This window comes from Panthera leo, chromosome D2, assembly GCF_018350215.1.
Source record: "Panthera leo isolate Ple1 chromosome D2, P.leo_Ple1_pat1.1, whole genome shotgun sequence".
Lineage (NCBI taxonomy): Eukaryota > Metazoa > Chordata > Mammalia > Carnivora > Felidae > Panthera > Panthera leo.
Genome location: NC_056689.1, coordinates 2,587,171 through 2,607,014, shown reverse-complemented (window position 1 = coordinate 2,607,014; position 19,844 = coordinate 2,587,171). Strand labels below are relative to the sequence as shown.

Genomic DNA, 19,844 nt, shown 5'->3' with positions numbered 1-19,844 from the left:
GTTTTCTCTAAATGGTACTTTGATCAAAGACCTGGGATGTCAAAAGCAAATCAAGCATAATGCAGCAGAGTTTTCATTTACCTCAGATTCTCTTCATCAACAAAGCTTTATGGTAATTTTCATAGTACCGACTTATACGCATGAAGCAAATGGAAACAAAGATGTTTCAGTTGTGAGTGAAAATAACAAAGGTGCTAAATCGTTCTCATTTGAGACATCACAAGCACAGTGCTTATTTTTGGATGACTTTCTAACAGGCTCTGGAATCATTCTTACAGTAAACAGAAATTTTAAAAATATCTTAAGATGTGTTTCCTTCATCTTCAGTCCTATCCCTGCGCGCCAACAGCAAAGCATCTGGACGAAAGTAAAAATAATCAGCAAGCTAATTAGAAGGGGTGTCCATCCATAGGAAGCTTGCCAACAGGAAGTGCATCTATTGATTCAATCATGAGACATCAAACCATCAAAATCTCAAAGTGAAGTCAAATCATGTCACCCTCCCGGTTTCTTGCTGTATTCCGATAAATTCAAATGCCTTACCTGGTTCTAAACGCCCCTGTCACACGGACCTCCTCTCCACCACCTAAGCCCCCCCTCCCTTCACTGGCACTGGCCACAGGGGCCTGACCTGTCCTTCATATACGCCCACTTCCTTTTCCCCTGGAGCAGAAGGTCCCCTGCTCCTTTCCAGGCTGGGAACTCTCCCACAGAGTTGTTAAATAAGGGAAGTAAAAACTAGTAAATTCTGGAGCCCCTGGGTGGCTAAGACGGTCAAACCATCAGCGTCCAACTCTTGACTTCGGCTCAGTCATGATCTCACGGTTGGTGAGTTTGAGCCCCACGTTGGGCTCTGCGCGGACAGCCTGGAGCCTGCTTGGGATTCTCCCTCTGTCTCTGCCCTTCCCCCTGCTCGTGTTCTCTCTCTCTCTCTCCCTCAAAATAAATAAATAAACTTTCAAGAAAATAGTAAATTTGTAGTCTGTGGCTAATAATTCAAGCCCACTCAAGACGTTTAAATCAGTTTATAGTTCATGTTCTTTACAGTCTCTTCCTGCTTCAGCTTCTCCTTCTTAATCTTTAAAATTCTCTGGATTTGTCTGGAGCGCATATTATTTCAGGTTAGCTAAGAAGAACATGATCAAATCAAGGTTAAAATAATCCTCTTGTGATTGCTATTCAATTTCTGTTACTATCGGTGATCAATATCCGGGGGGGGGGGAGGGAGAGGTCACTTTATACAGATGAATCTTTTATCCAAAAACAGTATTTCTCCTGATTTATCCGTTTTCACTTACATTTTTCAGGAAAGGTCCTTTGTTTATATGCCATTTGCTTATCACAAAACCACCACTTTATTTTTTAGAAATTTTCTTAAGAAATCAACATCTCTCTGATTTGTCCTTTAATGTTCCTTTAATATGAAAAGTGCCATTTTCATTTTTAACTAAATCATCAATTGTTGAATGAATCAGTTCTGTTCTTCCCCATTGTAATTAATTGCAATTATTATTTTTTTACTAAATTTTTTCTTTTAAAAAAAATTTTTTAACGTTTTTATTCATTTTTGAGACAGAGAGAGACAGAGCATGAATGGGGGAGGGTCAGAGAGAGGGAGACACAGAATCTGAAACAGGCTCCGGGCTCTGAGCTGTCAGCACAGGGGCCCGATGCGGGGCTTGAACTCACAGACCGCGAGATCGTGACCTGAGCCGAAGTCGGCGCTCAACCGACTGAGCCACCCAGGCGCCCCTATTTTTTCTTTTGAGATAGAGTTATTTTCTAAGTCCTTTATGTGAATACAAATATATTTTATTTTGAATCTTATTCATTTTAATTTTTTTTTGAGAGAGAGTGCAGGTTTGTGAGAGAGGGGAGGGACAGAAAGAGGGAGGGAGGGAGAGGGTGAGGGTGAGGGTGAGGGTGAGGGTGAGGGTGAGGGAGAGGGAGAGGGAGAGGGAGAGGGAGAGGGAGAGGGAGAGGGAGAGAGGGAGAGGGGGAGAGGGAGAGGGGGAGAGGGAGAGGGGGGAGAGGGAGAGGGAGAGGGAGAGGGAGAGGGAGAGGGAGAGAGAGACCTTAAGCAGGCTGCATGCTCAGCACAGAGCCGGAAGTGGGACTTGATCCCATGACAGTGAGAGCATGACCTGAGCTGATATCAAAAGTTGGACATTCAACCAAGTGAACAACCCAGGCACCCCTAATATTATCTTTAAAATAGAGATAGTTCTGGGGGTGCCTGGGTGGCTCACTCGGTTGAGCTTCCAACTCACTTCATGATCTCATAGTTCGTGGGTTTGAGCCCCACATCAGGCTCTGCACTGACAGCTCAGAGCCTAGAGCCTGCTTCAGATTCTGTGTCTCCCTTTCTCTCTGCCCCTCCCCTGCTCTTTTTTTGCTCTCTCAACAATCAATAAACATTTCAAGTATCTGAGGGTAAAAGGATATACTGTGACAACTTCTCGAATGGTTCAGAAATAACGTTCCTTTTATTATTCTAGCTAATTTTAGATCATTGACAAAATTAAAGATTTTACCAGCCAAAAAGAAAGTTACTCTCTCGGGTGGTTAAAACATTTCTTGGGGTCCCACGTAATATACATGAGCAAATTGCTTGGGTGCTAATCCCATTAAAATACACTTATGAAAATACTGCAAATTACTTTAGATGGTATCATAAGATTTTAGATGAGCACATTTCCCTTCTCTGAGTTTTAGTGTCCTCTTTTACAAAGCCATAGAATATTCCATCAATCATTTGTTCACATATAAAATCATATACTCCTCTGACATCCTAAATCCATAGGCAGAGACAATTATTAGGACTCCCAAAGGGAACCGGCTGATCTATGCCTTAAAGACACCTCGAGAGGAAGAATGAATATGTGTGCAAATAAAGGGAGAGAAGCAGGAAATATCAGATGCTTGGCGGACAAAATAATTAGTCTGAGACATCCCAAGTTGTCAAGGGCTATTTTTAGTGAGAGGCAAGTGGAGACTGGTGGACAGGCATTGTTTATGCAGAATGTACAGACCGCTAACAGGAAACTGTTTTAGTCCTGGGACGACATTTTTTTCCTGCTGGGGGTAGGCTTGTCCCGATCACTGCTGCCACAGAGCAGTTCGAGCCCGTGATGGTAACCAGGTAACGGCTCTTACAGGGAAAAGCCAGAGTAAATTTTCAATCCCGCAATGGAAGAACCAGAAGACGCTGATCATTATGCTGGAAATGTAAGTAGATCACAACAGGATATCTGAGCCCTAGACATCAGAACACAGAGTCTATCAGTTCAGAAAGACCTCATAGTTGCAAAAAAATTTTTTTGACAAATTCAGAGAGGAATTTCACTTGCCATGTTTAATTTTTAAAATCTAATAAAGAACATGTGTTAAATAGATTAAACTCAGGAAATGTATGTATATGAGCTTTTTCAGCTCACTGTAATGATGTTTCATTATTATTACACAAATACTAAATGATTTGACATTAACTGGTAAAACCACTACGGGAGCATACATTAAAAATGCTTTTGTGTAGATGGTGAGATACTCAAGAAGATTGCCACAAAACAAGAATATGGTAAAAACTAGAATTTACATGCATATATGTACAAATATACATGACATATGTATCTATATTTATATATACATTATAGTATATGCTTAGGGTTATATGAATCTATATATGTTTAATACATAATAAAAACATACATAATTTAAAGGATGTACCTATAAATGTAGAATATATTGACCAAAAGAACTCTAAAGGTTTTTACATCCAATTTCCTAAAAAGGATCACTTTTCATTTAGAAGTCACTAATATTCACATCAATGTGAATTTTAAATATTTAGAAACTAAAGCAAGTATTTTTGAATTTGTATGCAAACCTTACCCCATTTACTCAGCTGATGTTTTGGGGAAATATACATTTTGGGAGAAATCAGAATTCTTCGATGGGGAAAAAATGTTATTTTGTTCTGATTAGATATTTATCCTGGGGAAATTTAAGTGAAGAGGTTAAGAAATTTGAGTAAGGTTATATGATTGAAATTTCAATTTTCCTCACATCTTTTTATGCTGTCCAGTAACAGGCTCCTTCACAAAGCCAAAGATTCTCTTTATTTGCTAAGGTTGGAATGTTCAAGTAGTAAAGTATATTATTTTGCAACTACAATCAATAGAAACTCGAATCTAGTTCAAAAAATAATGTATGACAAAGAAACAGACGCAGTCCTAAGAGAGTTCAAATCAACTTGTCATTTTATAACTTTAGCAATAACTTAAGTGACCTTAATCGCCCTAATAAATAAAACTAAAAGACACAAAACAATATTACTTTGTCTTCTTAGAATCTGCCTAAAGTGATGTACCACACTGTTTTTTTCCAAGTGTCCATCAAAAGTTCCGATGAAACACAAAAGCAAAAATGGAACTACTATCTGAAGTTTGAAATGAATCCTGGGGCTAAGCTTACTCTGCCTTTCTCCAGGATGGAGGACATTCATTAAAATAAACAAACCCTGCCCCTTATGTAGAGTCAGAAGAGTTTATATCATTCCAAATTAAAAGTAACGAGGACTCCACTGCCTCGCTGAGTTTCTTGAAAGTAATGGAGCATTTGGAGAAAACCTTTGGAAACCAAAGTCATTTTATTGTAGAGTCTGCAGACTGAAACTATAAGCTGAGCTCTGGTCTGTACCTTCATGATGAAGTCTTTAGCTCATGGAGAAAGAACGCCCCATGCCTTTCCAAGAGGTCTGTTCTCTGCACCGATATTTCTTCAGAAAGATGATGTGAATATTGCTGGCTATCTACAAATAATAATCTCTTCTTTTTTTTTCCTTTTTTTTTTTTTTTTTACAACTCCAGAAGTAATTGTTGAAACTTTTAGCTAACTCTTATCAATGGGGGTGGGGGATAGTAAATGCCACATTTAGAGGATAAAATTCTAAGAATACATTTAATTGCTGTTAAAGACATAAAAATCATAGACTATTGCTTTAAGAAAAATAACTAGTATTTCCACAAGTAAGTTATGCAAGTAATGCTGAGGTCTACAATATTCTGAATAATTATTTTGGTTTAATTAATTTGAATATAAAAAAAATGAATCTTTCACTGGTGGCCACAAAAAAGCATCAAGCTCTTAAATCTTCTACCAGTTACTGGAGTCCAGCTTAAAAAAATACAAGAAGTGCAATACTCATTTCAGCAGAGAGTAGAGGTTTTGGGAAAATTTTGGCAACAATAAAGTCCCATTTTTTTGGCTGCCATTTAACAAAAAAGGATGATGTCTTAGGCTCAAACCTTCCCGGGAAGCTAGCAGAGAAGAGGGGGGCTAGAATCCACCCCCCCAGATGGTGCCCTGGAGCTAAATCTGTATTTAACCACAGAGTAAAGCTGTGTGACTGTGGGTAGCAGCTTCGAGGGCACGTTTAAGTGAGACAGACAACACTTTCAGGAGCTGCAGGAGAGGAGAAGCAACCCCTTTAAGGAGAGATCTTTGTTTGATGTTGTCATTCCATTATCACATTTAGCTCTTTGACCTTACACACTCCTGCACCTACATTTCAGCAAAAACACAATGTGGGGGCGCTTGGATGGCTCAGTCGGTTAAGCGGCCAACTTCGGCTCAGGTCATGATCTCGCGGTCTGTGAGTTCGAGCCCTGCGTCCGGCTCTGTGCTGACAGCTCGGAGCCTGAAGCCTGTTTCGGATTCAGTGTCTCCCTCTCTCTCTGACCCTCCCCCATTCATGCTCTGTCTCTCTCTGTCTCAAAAATAAATAAACCTTAAAAAAAATTAAAAACACAGTGTGGAAATCAGAGAGAGTAAAACATTTGGAGGATTTGAAGTGACACAGAGGTCACCATTTTCCACATTATTTCTACAGCATACTGCATGCAAAAATCCCGTATTAGATTAACTTGGAAAAGACCACATTCCACATCCTTCTCACACATTAAAGGTGCTAAGACATGTATAGTAAAGAAGCCTTTTAAACCACTTTCAAATTCTACTATTTCTCTCTTTTTTTAACCACAGTACTTTTTTATAGGACTTTAATACCACCTCACAGAACTGCTCTCCATATGGAACAATGTCTGATCACCATAGATAGTAGTTTCTTTATAAGGTTCTGCATTCATTCTTTTGACTATAATTCTACCACTTTCTAATATTTTTTCTCATAACTTTTATTTATTTTTTTAAATTTTTTTAACGTTTTTTATTTATTTTTGAGACAAGGAGAGACAGAGCATGAACGGGGGAGGGGTAGACAGAGAGGGAGACACAGAATCGGAAGCAGGCTCCAGGCTCCGAGCCATCAGCACAGAGCCCGATGCGGGGCTCGAACCCACGGACCGCGAGATCCTGACCTGAGCCAAAGTTGGACGCTCAACCGACTGAGCCACCCAGGCGCCTCTCTCATAACTTTTAAATGCAATGGACAGTTCTTTAAAAATGAAATAGTATCACAATACTCCTTGACAAAGAATCATAGTAGGCCAAGATTTCATAATAAAATTATTTGAAACATAATGACTCTCAATTACAGTTCAGGTGGAAAAAACCAGGTAATGATTTTATGTTTTATTTACATGACTGTCCTTAATTGCACTGAATATTGAAAAATCTCATTTGTTATGTAGAATTCCAAAGAAACAATCTGGAGTTTCATTAAAGTAAAAAGCAGAAAGGGAAAACAAACAAACAAGCAAAAAAGCAAGAACAAGAAACTATGCCGAGTTTTTCGTTCTACATTGTTTGTTCATAACATTTGACATAATCTCCTATAGTGCCCCCATACTGAGAGTCTCGTGATGCACTTTTTAAAGATGCTGAGGCTATCGTAGCAGGTCTAAAGTGAATTAATCCTTATGGTAATGACTTAAGTAGATCAGGCACTCATTGGTGCATATCTCTGACAGTTAAGCTACAAAGGGTGTAATTACTAAAACAAATATAACTTCATTTCAAATGACAGCTTCAAGTGTTGAACTTTTTATTTCCCTACTTCTATGAAAAGTAACTAGGATTTAAATATAAGGAGTAGTTACACTATTTGTCGTATTTGCCACGCAGACTAATTCACTCATTCAGGATTTTTGTCAATTACTTTTACTACCTGTTTCCTAGGAATACGAAGCAACACAAACAAAATTTAACTCTTAAAATTCTTGCTTCACTTTCTCACTTAATTACCTAATTTGGTTATTACTCCTCTAATGGTGATTCAAGTTCTTAACTTGAAAAAAGGGACCTAGAGAAGCAGACTCACAATGGCAATCTATGTCGCCCACTAGGGGGCGGTGCCAGTGCATGCCAGAGACATCACGCCAGTGCCCAGAGTCCAGCTGGCGTGCTTGCAGTGTGATCCTAAAACATGAAAACAATTGACGGCATTACCCTCTCCATCCTTCAGAGTATTATGTTTTAAAATGACTCATAAGAGTACGGATACATATTTTTCATTGTATATTACCCCTGAAAAAGCACAGCTGCTAACATCTGAATGCATGTGACAGGTAAAAAAATAAATAAATGTCTTAATTTTTCTTGCATTCACATTAACTCCAAAGGAAACTATGCAGATAAAACCATCAAGCTATCCTTCCCTCCATATAAATGGACCCCTTGCATGTGATCACAATACTTTTTAACCATCAAAACAGCTCAGCTTCATAACCAGGAATGGTAAACAGACTCCTCGGGGGTCTACAGGAACACTATACCACTAACAAAAAAAAAAAAACAAAAAGAGCTTGTGAGAATTCACTTAACTTTCATAGAACCTGGAAGAAAACATGCTATTCTTAGGGTAACTATAATATATTAATATCAGGAATATCTTAAGCAAATCTCAATTCTAAAACAATCTGTGCATGAAAAATGTCTATGTCATATTTAGACTGGCATGCTCTAAGACTAGAAACGTTCAGAAAGTTGTATTAGCATTTGGAATTACCTGCCTGTTTCAGCGGAGAAGAAAGTGGTTCAAGGTGGACTTGAGGGACTTGAGAAGAAATCATTGATAAAACACAGAATAGAATGCATCAATCAATCAATCCATCAGTCAATAAGTAAACTAAACCGAAGATTTATTTTATGGAACATGCTTATAGGGCTATGTATTTATACACGTCTATAGTGTAAGGTTTGAAAATATGTTTAGGTAATAAAAATGAATAAATAAAAACATAAAGCCAAGAGGTACATACAAAAACACCACTACACACACACACACACACACACACACACACACACACACACACACACAGGCTAGATACTGGAAGAAGTAATCTCTTGTCCAATGTAGCTGTTATCCACTAATAACATATATGTCTTAATATTATTGATAAATACATGTTTAAATATAACAATGAAGCATCCTTTGGATAAGAGATGCTATTAATAGCATAAGCAGATAAGTAAATGCAATCTTACAGTTACATAACACAATGAAGATAAACTGGGGTACCAAATAAAATCTTCCCGAACAAAATTTATTTTATGTACCATGCAAAGGTAAATGTGAAATAGTCAACCACCTTCAAAATCAAAGGAATTATGTATGACGTGTCATAAGACAGTCAGATTTAGCAAATACAAATCTCGATCAACATTTGGAGACATATTTTTCCTAAAAAAAAAAAAAGTTGCTTACCTAAAATTTAAAATTAGGTACTATCAACAAGAAGAGAATGTGTGTTTTATATTACAGTTAACAGTAGTGTTTTGTAACATCTGGTGACTTACATACTAACATATATTGGCAAGCTGTGCTCACTGCGATGTTTATCTGTGAGAATCTTTTAGCCCAGGGTCATTTTCCCAGGGCTAATGTCATGTGACTCTGATTTTCTTTTTAATCTTGAATTTAATTTTAGAGTGCAATTAGGTTCAACTTATACCAGTGATTACCTGATAGAAATTCCCTTCCTGACTCAATATTATTAGCATCAGGAAACCTCGTCACCATGGACAAAACCAGCCATTTTCCAACATCTTTTACACTTGCAAGTATTTTCTTAACTAAAATCAACCTTTCTGAATTTAGCTCAGTGGTTTCAGTTTACCTCTTTGGCTGTATACTTGTTATACTGGACAAATACAGTTTAAAACATACTTGTTTTTAATCTCTCATCTTTTCTGTACTAGTTTTTTTTTAAATATAAATGATAGAAAACTAGCAAACTCTCAATATCTGTTTAAATTATACATGGAAATATACTGAATATTGTAACCACCAGCCCATGATGTTGAAAGGTGAATCTGCTAGCATATTCTCACAAGATAACACACATCTCGTTACTATCTCCCCGAAACCAGCCAGTAGGTGATCTAAAGGATAAGCAGTCATTATTGTTATGTCTCTTAGAAAGAAAACTTAAGTCAACTAATGTGTAAACTTTTATTATGTGCCCAATACTATACTAAGCATTAAAATGAACCACTAATCTATATGCACAGTCTAGAAATAGAATGTACATATACTAAACATAAACACGTAGACCATGTATATTTTGATTCTAAACTATCATCATCAATTGTTTTATTTTTGCTATATACTGCCCCTATGCTAAGTATTGTGTCCAATTTAATTAAAATAATAACACTATTAGATGGGTGTTTTTTCAATCATTATGCCTGATAAGAAAACTTAAGAGGTGGATAACCTGCCCAACGTTACAGAAACGGGGTGCAGATAAGCTAGGAAGTGAAAGCAGGTCCTCAGACTCCATGGTTCCCAACACTGAAACCATTTATTTGTAAGTGTAAGTGCATGCTGAGATCAAGCCTGAAGTTTTAGCCCCCACTGGTATGGATTTGGTAGTGAAAAAGGATAATATTCTATAAATTAAGGAGTAATTAACAAAAGGCGTATTTCTTGCAGTATTCAGTAACGTGAAACCCACAGCCCATTTAAGATTCCACCTTCCAGAAGAGATGGGGGGGAGGGTACAAAAAAATAAATAAATAAGTTATAGCAAGGTGTGGAAGAGTCACATCTGAAATGTTTCTGCTGACATTTTCCTAAGGAGGAAACAGTGGTTGTTGAACTCTTTGTAGCTGAGATAAGGATGTTCTGTACTTTACAAAATGACCTTCATTATTTACAGAGAAATGGAGTTCTTGGTAATACGTGTTCTTGCAGTATGATAGGTATAATTCAAACAATCAACATTACTCTCAGAAGAAGAACAAGCTGATACAAGAAAAGAAAGTAGCAAGAAACGACCAGAGGTGTCGCCCCGTCATTCGCAACAAACGGTTTTACAGAGAGGAAGAACCAGAAGGGATGCTACAGGATTTTTATTTACGGGCTATGCTTATACCAAGTCTGAATATTATTTCACACGGAGATGGGATTAACTATGTACCAAGAATGGCTTGAGTAACTCATTTCAACCTCACAGAAACCAGAGGAAACAGCATCCTAACCCCCATTGCCAGATGAAGAAATTGAGATGCACAGAGTTTGAGCAATTTGCTGAAGGCCATGGTGTCTTCCCCTTCGCAGAAGACTTGCCATACATGGTCATCCATTAATTGTGAAGTAAACTTACGTATGGCTTCCTCCTACTCCAAATGTATGAACACAAAACATACACAAGTGGAAAATGTTTTCGACAACTGCAGGGATTTGGGGAAACACAATACAGATTAGAGAAATTGGTTTTATCATAAGCAATTACCAAAAAAAAAAAAAAAAATCTGAATAAGTATGTCATTGGAAAACGAAGAATTTTAATTGTAAAATATTAAAGGGATGTCCCATCCCTTGGTGAATTATTACAACAATATATTAATCATCTGAAACCATATGTATCAATGACAATAGGCACCAACTTTTGAAGGACGGATGTATTGAGGTGTTCTGTTCATTACATTACAACAGGTAAAAATGAGAAGCCTTCCTACTTCTATCCCCTGCTAACATTAATTCTATGTAACAGAACCATGTCCTCGATATCTACAATATTTATTTGCTTATTGTGAGAAATTTTGTCTATGTGAAAAGTTGCTTTTGCAGCTGAAGTAGTAGGAAGCGAAAACAGGGAAAACAAAGCTGATAGCTTAAAGAAACAGTTGATGATAATCTATCAACTTTCTTTACTGACTCATAGAAGTGGGTATATGTAAATCCCTTTAGGAGTAAAACCTGAATGAAATGTAAACCAAATACCAAAGATAATCATTTTCCTCAAATATTCTGCAATGACTTTCCAGGTAGCATTCACATTCCTCAATTTATAATACTCACCAGTGTTTGCTGTCCTTAATGACTTATGACAGGCAAGAAACACAGACTCAATATGATTTCCTAGAAATTAATTTACTATATGCCTAATGAATACTAAGAGTGTTTACATAGAAACTACAATGATGAATAAAGAGGGTTTTTTTTTATCTCATTAGAAACTATATTACATATGCTTTTATTCAACATATTTTTTTTTTCAAATAAGAAAGTTTCATATGTAAGGATTCAGGCTATTTCCCAATCATGAGTGTTAGTGTCTCTGAACAACATTTGTACATCTTTCAAAAAAGTTAATATAATTAAATGAAAATTTCATTTAGATATCAAATACCTATTTGAGGAACATTTAAACAACAGGTTGCTTCAAAGGTATAATTCCTACCCATGTTTTTTGTTCAATTATTACTGTGCTATTTGATCTACAACTTTAAAGGATCCTCCCTCTGTAAATGTAATAATAAATCGAGATCTAGAAAAACGATTGTAAGACAAGGAGAGCAAACTTCATGGCAACTCCTAAAAAAGAAACTAACTCCTTCCACCTTCTGTATGATGTATCTGTAAAATAGAAAACCTGAAGTCTCTTGAGTTGAGAGTTAGGAAACGTTTACTAACCATCACTTCTACATAATTTGTTTTATTTATGACTCAATGCTTGGTATTAAACATGTGCTTATAGGTTACTCCTTTCAATCACTGAAATCCACCACTAATATTTAATAAATATCACTACTCTACAGCCACACAAAATAAGGCAACAGGCTACTGCAAATTCTCAGTCTTAGCCACCAAGATCAGGATAACCAGATTGTGAATTGGTACATTTACTAGTACCTTTTGATATTTTCAAATCTGAAAAGTAAACTTTAGCTCTTATTTCTGAAGTTTCATTTTGATTCCCAGGGTTTCTGCTGTTAAAAATATATATGTAATATACAGTAACAGCGTGTACACACACACACACACATACTCTCTATAGTTTTTCTGTTGGTTTTCACACTGTATTCCACTGACCAGGACATACAGAATAATTTTAAATATTCATTAAATGTACTTTGACCATCTTTTGAGTAGATCTACATTTTTCTTAGAACTACTTTTATAACTATTTATGTCTCTAGATTTATCAATATTAAATAGCATGTACATTTGTAGTATGTAAACACTATAATATGGTTTATATCCATTTTCACATATTCGATTTACCAATGACCTCTCTTATTCAATTGTTCTTACAGACTTTTAATTTTAGTTGTTTTAAATTTTAATATAATTTCATAAGGCAGGAAATTTTATCATGGTCATCTTCATTGTGGAGTAAATTGCTATCATTATAAATTATTTCAAAAGCACACTTAAACCTATATGTTTTTCTAATTTTTCTCAATAGTTTGGATTGCCAATTCAATGATTATTTTCAACATTTTTTTTTCTCTTCATGCCAAAATTGCGATGTTTTTATTTTTTATTTTAAAAATGAAAAAAAATGTCCTTGGAAATTCACTTAAAATTATCTGACTTAACTATGAATATCTTAATCATGTACTCTGCATTTCGGTTTTGCTCGCTTATTTTACAGAGTGTTTATTTCTGCACTTCTCATGTCAGAAGCCAGACATTTATTTTCTCCTGTAATAAATTCTACTAAAAATTAGGATGTTTTGCATCCTGGGTACAACGTCCATATTTTCTCTTGCTGAAGGGTATTTTTAAAGCTCTATCATGAGTATCTAGTGTTAACATCAATCTGCTCTATTTCCTACACAAAGATAGATGGATTCTCTGCAGTCCATCTGGCTGTTTGGGAAAATTTAAGTTTTAAGCAGGAATCGTTTTTATTTTTCAAAGCTCAGAACAAAAGGTCCACTACCTACTAATGCTTTATCTGGTATGGCTCTGCTAAACAGAAGAGTGATCTCCTTCTGGTGTGTGTTTAATCTGCATATGTACCAGGAAATTTAATATTTGATAATGTGAAACAGTTTGTCATTTTCTCTTTGAAATACAATCAATCCATGAAATGGTTTTTTTCTTAATGTAAAATGGGCATTCGCAGAGGATATAAAAAGAGGAAATCCCAGGAGCCCTGGGTAAGTGTTGAATCACAAGCACTAACTGATAACTTGTCAGGAATTCTGCAAAGTTACCTTGGTAACTTGAAATCAGCCACGGTGAGGGTATTTACACCACCACGTATACCAGTCAGATCTACAAGTCACAGCCAGCCCTCGTGACTATGTCCACTCACAAAGCCCGAAGAGAGTAAGGGTTTTGTCATCAGACAAAATTAAGCTAAAAGGACACTAAAGACATGGTTAAATAAACAGAACTAGACATGATTAATTGTTCAAACATGAACATACATCCCACATTTTTTTTAAAAGACTTCTCAACTGAAGTGCAACAAGCCCAAGTACAACAGAAACAGACCGATTCTCTCCAAAAGAGAGAGAACTCTTGAGTTTTCTCCCATTATCAAATTGATCTCCAAGACTGGTATTTATTCATGAATTCCCCTGGTGAAGTATGAATTTAGCTCATTATGGATAACCCATCAATTTACCTGACCCCATCGAATCATGGAGTACATTTGGTAACGAAGAGAGGGTAAAAACACATAGAGCAATCTCTAGTCCTTAAGACAGACTAACTCCTTTCAGACGTAGCAAGTGCCTACTGTCTGCCTTTGCAATGAACGCTGTCAGCCTCATTAGCTCAAGTTCAAACCCTGGAAAGGTATCCTTTATCAGATATACTAGGCCACCTCCCAGAGGTGAATCTAAAGGGATTTTCTCTTAGAGACTGTAGCCCATTAGCAGCATACTTTCTCTCTGCATGAATTAAAAGGCATGGAGATCACTCTGACTGTTGATTAAACACAGACCTAATGATGAGTGTTGGTTCCTTGAAGGGTGCAACTGCCCAGCTGCAGGCTGCTGATGGATGATTAGATAAAAGTGAAGCCATGAGTTGAAAGACAAATTGAAACATTGATAATAGGCTTATCAGGACATATTATTAGATCATACATGAGAAGATTTTATAATATTGGAGTAAGACCAGATAAACTATGGATTTTAACCACTAATACCCACGGGGTGGAGAAAAGCTAATGTTTCACAGTAATGTGGAAAACATAAATCTGCTTTCTGATAGTCTTTCTGTTTGCTTAGTAAATGCAATATACTTCTAGGAAAATTATCCAAGGTCAAGACCATAAGCATGCATATGCTCATTTTGGCATTATTTATATTCAAGTGAAATACTTAAATATTACTACTGGTTACGGATATATTAAATTTTCTAAGTATTCTCATAATTTTCTAACCAAATAGACAATTCTAAAGAGTATGTAGCAAACAAAATATAAGGTAAAACATGTAATAAAAAGGCAGAACACAAGTCAGTAAACATGGCATAGTGTAGCTATGTAAAATACATACAGAGTTTCGGTGTTGCAAATAGCTGTGATGGTTTTTCTTCTAAAAATAGGCTTTACTGTTGTACATTGCATTTCTTTAGCAAAATAACCTGGCAATCAAACTTTATACCGTATAGCTAAAGTTTAATTTTCAGTAGTTTTAAAATTAATATACCAAAATATGTAAAGCATTATAGTTGGCTAAGTTTCCTATTGAAATGACAATTAAATTTTCAGTAATGAGAAATCATGAGCAGTCTATAGGTCCAGGGCTAAAATATTACTTCTTTTCAAATTCCACTGAAAAGAACTTAGTCACATATTCATACACATATGGAAGGCATGTCTGGAAATGTTGCCATGTGCCCAGCTATCATCGCATCATTAGGAAAGAGGAGGAAATGAGTTTCAGAAGGTAGACAGCAGTCCCTACTTTGATAACGTCCCCATGTTCAAGTGCTGCGTGGAAATAGCAGATGGAGGCAGCAGAATCCTTGGAGTGGACAGACTATGATGGCCGGTGGATTAATCAACAACCAACAAACAGAGACCTCTGATGTTTTGGTGCTAATACTCCAGAACCCTCACTCACCACCATGTGGAGTGAATGAGATTGAATTTTCCATGCACTCAAGATCATAGTGAGCACCATTCAGATTTAAGTTAAATTAAAAAAAAGGGTGTTATTCATGGAATACCTGTGTTTATAGGCTACTTCATAGAGTTTATCAGAGAATCTGTAACTTGCACAAGTAGTTTTGTCTTTGGAATATTTGTTTTGCAAATTTCTTAAGTGTTTACACATTTGCTTATTAATAGATTAACTTCCTAATTTCTTCACAGGGTCCAATTTCACCCAATAAAACACTCCTCTTACCGTGATCTGATTCCTATGCAATTCTAAAATATGCCCAAAGCTTCACAAGGGATTGTGACTGTAAATGCTTCACATCATTTTTTCAAATCCATTGCTTGAATATCTGGAGATAGGCTTTCAGTCATAGGAAGTAACAGAAAGAAGGAAAATCAGTATTTACAAAAGTATCTTACTGGAATGAGTAGAGAGTTTATCAGCCACCCCATTCTACTACAAAAACAATGTCTCTCTACCCCAAACAGTGAGAAGGTATGAGGCTGATGAACAAAATCTTAAAACACTTCTCACAGTCTAGTAAATACATGCCTTCCCTTGTCTTCAGCTTTCCAGATTAAATTTACTATTCAAATGTGTAGAATTCTTAAAGTTACTCCCAACTCCATTCATTAATAAACACATTAAGGGAAATAATTATTTCCAAATATAAAAGTAAAAAAAAATAGCAACAAGTTGTGTTTTACATATTTTTGATATTTATTATACTTTCTTTTCCTATTTTACAAGTTTATATATATAATGTAATGAATGGAAATTTCACCAAAATCAAGCAAGCAGGTAAAAAAATAAGCACTTTCACGTCAGTTGTCAAGAGATAAGCACCGTGAGGGGCGCCCGGGGGGCTCAGTTAAGCATCTGACTCTTGATTTCAGCTCAGGTCATGATCTCACGGTTCCTGAGTTTGAGCCCCACATCTGGCTCTTTGCTGACAGCATGGAGCCTGCTTGGGATTCTCTGTCCCCTTCTGTTTTCCCCCGCTCATGCACACATGCTCATTCTCTTTCTCAAAATAAATAATCTCAAAAAACTTAAAAATAAGCACTGTGAACCTTTGTAGCTGTTCTTTCATGTATTTAAGGTATGCATATACGCATACATATTTTACTCAATATATTCATTGTACAATAGTGATCACTACTTTTTCATGCATCCATTTTATAGCATCAATGTTCTGCTATTAAATATTTTCACTACAAATTTTGGTGACTGGCTGCGCACCACATTCCAAGATATTTCCAAAAACTACTTCATTCCTTAAGAAACCAGTAGGATCTAGAGGACAAGGACTTTGTTTCTTCTGTCCTGGCTCCACCTCCTTCCGTAATTGTGAATTACACTTTCTAATGGAATGCAACCACAGTAATAGTATTGGGACCTACTTCATAAGGGTGTGGGAGGCTCTAAGGAGACAGTGTATTCTGGAACAGTGTCTGGCACACTGTGAACATTCAGTAGATGACGACTATTATTGTTAAGAACCGACAGAGAAAAGCTGAGCTGCATCAGTGCGTGCGCTGGAATGAAGGCTGATGGCATCGTCGCGTATTTGCCCCACGTAAGGCCCACGTAACTGGGCTCTTAGGCTCGGGCTTGCTTGCAACCTGTTCTGATTCTATGACAATTGCATGAATCTATTTTTCCGCACTTTGTGTGCTCAGGGTAACTACTCTTCTGTAAGGTTTAGAATATTTGTATTTATCAACAGACCCTCCATTAAACAAGAGAACTTAATAGAGTTTCTGTCCCTTCAAAGCAAAAACAGCCTAACCAAAATATAAGCCTTACCTAAAGAGTTTAGTAAGGATTTGACCTCATTCACTTGAAGAACATGCATGCTCGTATTAGCATACGAGAATGATTTAGAAAACAAAATGAACTGCATGTACAGAATTCACAAGCTACCGTTAGAAATTCTGCTCGAATTGTGACCATGCTGTTGCAGGTGCTGCTTCACATTTAATTAATGCAACCCACTCCATACCATCCCGATCTCACAAAACACGGTTTCCTTTTCTTACGGCGATTAGATTGTAAATTTAGATGGGTTCACTTTTTTTTTAATGTGATAATAAAATGCGGTAATGCGATAATAAAATTAATGTCAAACATAGTCTTTTCATTACTAAAATGGTTTCATGAAATAAACTGCTTTCTGGGGCACCTGGGTGGCTCAGTCATTTAAGCATCTGACTCTTGATCTTGACTCACAGTGCATGAGATCAAGCCCTGTGTTAAGATCTGCACGGATAATTCAGAGTATGGTTGGGATTCTGTCTCTCTCCCTCTCTGTCCTCACCCAGCTCACATGTGTACTCTCTGTCTCTCTCAGGATAAGTGAAACTTAAGAAAAATTAAAAACAAAACTGTTGTTTCTAAGAAGCAACATTTTAAATTTTCTTGTTTCTACTGAAATTAAAAAAAAAAAAGCCATGCACATTGACATTTTTTTTCTTCCCTGGCAATGTTTTTCTTCATTTGCAGTTTTTTCTTCAAATATATGTCTGAAGACTCAGGAAAGTAGCATGGGTGGGTTAATAGCTTATTAAAGCTAGAACAAAAATAAGAATTATATATTTTACATTTAGTCTAGTGGAGAAAGTATATTTTAACCATATAACTTTTAAATAAAGATGGGTTGGTTTTAAAAACACAAATGAGCAAAACAAATTATTCTTCTCAATTTAGCACAAGCCAGCTTATTTGAAGGGGAAACTCAAGCTAATGAGTACTTGGCATTTCATCATTCTATGAACCATTCGTTTCATTTTTTTCAAATTTACGGATTTAAGTATTTATATATTTATTTAGAAACTGAGTGCACATGTGGGAGCAGGGAGGGGCAGAGAGACAGGGAGAGAGAGAGTCCCAAGCAGGCTCCACGCTTTACACGAACCATGAGATCACGAGCTGAGCCAAAAATCAAGAGTTGGATGCTTAACTGACTGAACTCTTCAGGTGCCCTTAATCTTCATTTCATTTTATCTTTTGCTATTTTATATTTAACTCAACCTGGAGTCCAGGAATATTATCTGAAGCTAGTTCTTTCTCAGCTAGCTATTGCACTGTTACCTGTGTTTCACAGCACGCTTACGTCCTGCATGTAATAAGGTAAGCAAATAGGCACTTAATGCTCGGCAATTCACATTTATTTTTATTAACTTTTCTAAAGCAACTTTAGATTTCTAGAACAATGCCAAGACAGTACAGAAACTGACCGTATTGCCACACCGTGTTCATCTTGTTAGTGACATCTCACATTAGTGTTGTACATTCGTTATAGTTAACGAGCTAATGTTGTATACCTTTATTAAGTCAAGTCCACATGTGCTCCCATTTCCTGTTCCATAGCGCCCTGTTCTGCTCCTAGGTTGCAGTCTGGACACTGTATATTACATGTTGTCATCCAGTGCCCTCAGGCTCCGGTTATGTGTGGTACACATTTATTTTTAAGGACCTCCATGCCATATGTGTGTTCTATTCTCCTCTGTGGCGTAAACTCACCAGAAGACATGGGATGAGACAACTCCAAGCCTCCAAACCCCAGGCTGGTATGCTCTATAAGGAAGGAGAGTGACAGTGACAGAGGCCACCAGTGCCCGCTGTGGCACCCCCACCCCGGTGGTGGTGTAGCCAGCCTCTGTAATTTCAGCAGTTACACCCACGCAGCCAGCCTCTGTGTTTCCAGCCCCTTGGACTAGAGGGGGCCACGTGTCTCAGCCAGGCCAACTGGACAGGAGAGGAAGTAATGTTGAAGCAACTTCTTAGTCACCTCCCTCAAATCCACGCCTGGGGGGTGGGGCACCTGGGGGCTCAGTCGGTTAAGCATCCAACTTCAGCTCAGATCATGATCTCGTGGTTTGTGGGTTCGAGCCCTGCATCAGGCTCTGTGCTGACAGCTCAGAGCCTGGAGCCTGCTTCAGATTCTGTGTCTCCCTCTCTCTCTGCCCCTCCCCCTCACATGCTTTGCTCTGTCTCTGTCACTGTCTCTCGCTCTCTCTCTTTAACAAATAAACAATTAAAAATCATTTTTTAATTCAGAATTTAATTGCACAAATTAAAAAGATCAGATTTAAAAGTATTAATCAGGGGCACCTGGGTGGCTCAGTGAGTTAAGCATCTGACACTTGATTTCAGTTCAGGTCATGATCTTACAGTTCATGAGTTCAAGCCTTGCATCAGGATCTGTGCTGACCATGTGGAGCCTGCTCCGTCTCTGGCCCTGCTCTGTTCATTCTATCTCTCTCACATACAAAAATAAGAAAATAAACTTTAAAATAAATAAATAACATAAACATAAATTTATATTAATCAGAATATTGCCCAAGATAAAAAAAAAAAAAAAAAAAAAAAAAAAAAGAGCTAACATTAAGTTCCATCATAACAGGCTCGATTATGGAGCTTTGGAAAATAAGCTTAATTTTATGTAAATCCTCATATGTGAATTTTTATAAGTGAGGGATTTTCAACTATTTATTGCTTTTCTCTTATTATTAACTGTAAGT

The 19,844-nt window shown here is 36.9% G+C and overlaps 1 long non-coding RNA gene across 2 annotated transcripts in view; it reads right to left on the bottom strand.

Moving 5' to 3' along the window:
- Positions 1-2,976: 2,976 nt before the first annotated feature.
- Positions 2,977-19,844, bottom strand: part of LOC122202334 — a 32,744-nt gene continuing 15,876 nt past the window's right edge. For both annotated transcript variants that reach the window (XR_006194600.1, XR_006194599.1), the window contains 3 exons: positions 15,565-15,678; positions 7,967-8,014; positions 2,977-3,258 (listed from right to left, as the gene is read on the bottom strand). This is a non-coding gene — a long non-coding RNA (uncharacterized LOC122202334). The remainder of the gene's footprint in view (positions 3,259-7,966; positions 8,015-15,564; positions 15,679-19,844) is intronic.